This window comes from Penaeus monodon, chromosome 43 (assembly GCF_015228065.2).
Source record: "Penaeus monodon isolate SGIC_2016 chromosome 43, NSTDA_Pmon_1, whole genome shotgun sequence".
Lineage (NCBI taxonomy): Eukaryota > Metazoa > Arthropoda > Malacostraca > Decapoda > Penaeidae > Penaeus > Penaeus monodon.
In genome coordinates, this window is record NC_051428.1 from 11,199,136 (window position 1) to 11,201,635 (window position 2,500).

The window sequence follows — 2,500 nt, forward strand, 5'->3', positions numbered from 1 at the left end:
GTGTTGCTGTGTTGTGTTGTTTGTTGTGTGTTGTTGTGTCGTGTGTGTGTGTGAGACAAGATTCTTTATTTCTGCTTTTTATTTCAGTTCATTTTTCTAGTTTTCCTATTTTTTTTCTTTCTCCTTTCTCTTCTTTCTCTTCCTTTTCTTCTTCTCTTTTTTTTTCTTTTCTCTCTTTTTTTTCTTTCTTTCTTTTCTCTTCTCTTCTTTTTCTTTTTCTTTCTTTTTCTCTTTCTCTTTCTTCTTTCTTCTCTTCTTTTCTTCTTTCTCTCTCTCTCTCTCTCTCTCTCTCTCTCTCTCTCTCTCTCTCTCTTCTCTCTATTATATCTATCTCTCTATCTCTTTATATATATATATATATATATATATATATTATATATAATATATTTTTATTATTATATATATATATTATTATGTTTGTGTTGTTGTGTGTGTGTGTGTGTGTGTGTGTGTGTGGTGTGTGTGTGTGTGTGTGTGTGTGTGTGTGTGTGTGTGTGTGTGGTGTGTGTGTAAAGGGTATTTTTAGACACTTTCGTTTGTGTGGTAACATTTTATTTTAAACTGGGATAATAAGTTCAGCTTATGGCTGTGCTAGGCTCTCTGGATGGAAAACCTAGAAGCCACGCAGCCACAGCATTCTACTGTAGGTTACTGTTACAGTAACCAAGTGAAAATCAAACAACAGATTTGTGATATATTATAAAAATACAATCGGGATACACCTGAGCAGCGATAAGAAATGTGGATACAATATTAGATATAATACTGATTATGATGATATGAATGAGAATTATAGTTTAACAACGCAAGAGATTCATTTGACGCTTTTCAATGATATCTTTATCAGAAATATGTGTATTACATGTATTTCTGATGAAGATTTAATCAGAAACAGCTCTTGTGCTGTTAAGTTATCATCTTCGTTCAAAACGTGTCTACATGTTTCACAAGTTCCGCTGTTCATCGAGCAAAGAAAAAACGTTGTTAACCTCTACTTTGCTTACACAGTGTTGGCAAAGTTTTGAGGGAAGCCACGGCAGGCCGGCTTAAGTAGTAACTGGTTGATTTGAGTATTTTGATTTGAGTAATGTGATTTAGAACACGGAGTTTTTTAGTTCCTTCCTCACTCTTGACGCCTCCCTTAATAAGGAAAAATTAAAGGAGATTCGACATCTCTCAGGTCTACGAGGCTGAGATTACCAAGAAAGAGTAAAAAATAAAAAAATAAACGGTACAAATTAAAAGGGAGATTCTATTAATAATCATGTAGTTAAATATATATGAAATTATTATTAACCATGTAGCAAATTCATCCATAATTCCCTCTCCAATCTTTCATGGAACTGCCAAAAAAACAATAGTTTAACTGCATATATGTTTAGAATAAAGTTCATGTTCTTTAAACTTACATAGTAATAATTCATGATTACGAAAACAATGTTTTGTTGCATACCCTTACATGCACCCACTCTCTACAAGACTATTTGATTTACCCCTTGAGTGAATGGTTGCAAGTCTAGTAGAGTGAAATAGAGAATTCGCTTAAAGAAAAAAATGATAATAATAACCGACTCTTCCTTGCGTTTTTTTTTTTTTTTTTTTTTTTTTTTTTTTTTTTACTTCCATATTCTTATTTTTATTCGAGATTTACTTAAAGCATCGCCCTTCCGAGTCATGGTACTCTCCTTTCTGGGAGTCCTTTGCCACTCCCTTCCCCTGCCCCCTTTGTTTAGTTTGAGATTGTATTGGCTGTAGATGATCTGCAAGTTCACGAGTGAATGGCATGTTATCAGACAGGTCCCGGTTGCGCGGTTGCTAGAAAAGGGGAAAGGGAGAGTGTGATAAGTTGAACAATTGGAGAGTGGTCAAGGACTGGTTTTCTGATGGGTCGTCTTGGGAACTTATTATCTGAGAAAGTCTCAGGTTATGAGAAGAAAGGAAGGCTCATATGCCATGTTCTCTGCTTGTCCATGCATCACAGGAAGTAAAGATCGAGGGCTTAAACATAATTAAGATATATTGTTTGTTTTACTTTGGTGCGTCTCCCATTCTTATGCGCAGGGCCTCATGTCTCACTTATGGTATCACTTCCACGATCTGTAGTGTATGTTATGATTAGACATCATCTGTCCGAAATTACCTAATGACAAATTAGTAAAAAAAATGAACAGACCTTTGCATCCTCATCCTTTGATGAACCAACCCGTTTTGAAAACTGTCGGCATTATTTCCTTATAACTTATAAGTTTTCAGTTCCTAAAATCCTGTAATCTAGATATTAACTAAACACTTGTTTCCTTACAAGTATGAAGAAATGAGTGTTTACTTTTAATAAAATACATTCAATATAAAATGAGAAAATATGATCAAAGCTTAAGGAAGGTCTCGGAATGGTTTCATCTTCATAACTTTCTAAGCTAGAACGATAATTATTTCCTTTGTTAGTTCTTTAAATCATAAATACACTTTGGCCACACATTCATCCCAAAACGTGTAATAT

At 34.1% G+C, this 2,500-nt stretch overlaps 1 protein-coding gene and 1 pseudogene across 1 annotated transcript in view; one reads left to right on the top strand and one right to left on the bottom strand.

The window, feature by feature from the left end:
* The window catches only part of LOC119568278, a 7,927-nt pseudogene that overhangs the window by 5,312 nt on the left and 115 nt on the right, over nt 1-2,500 (top strand).
* LOC119568199 overlaps nt 1,239-2,500 on the bottom strand; it is a 4,241-nt gene continuing 2,979 nt past the window's right edge. Inside the window, exon 3 of the mRNA XM_037916626.1 lies at nt 1,239-2,500. This exon is cut by the window's right edge and continues 562 nt beyond it. The gene's annotated coding sequence lies outside the window, so the exon portion shown is untranslated.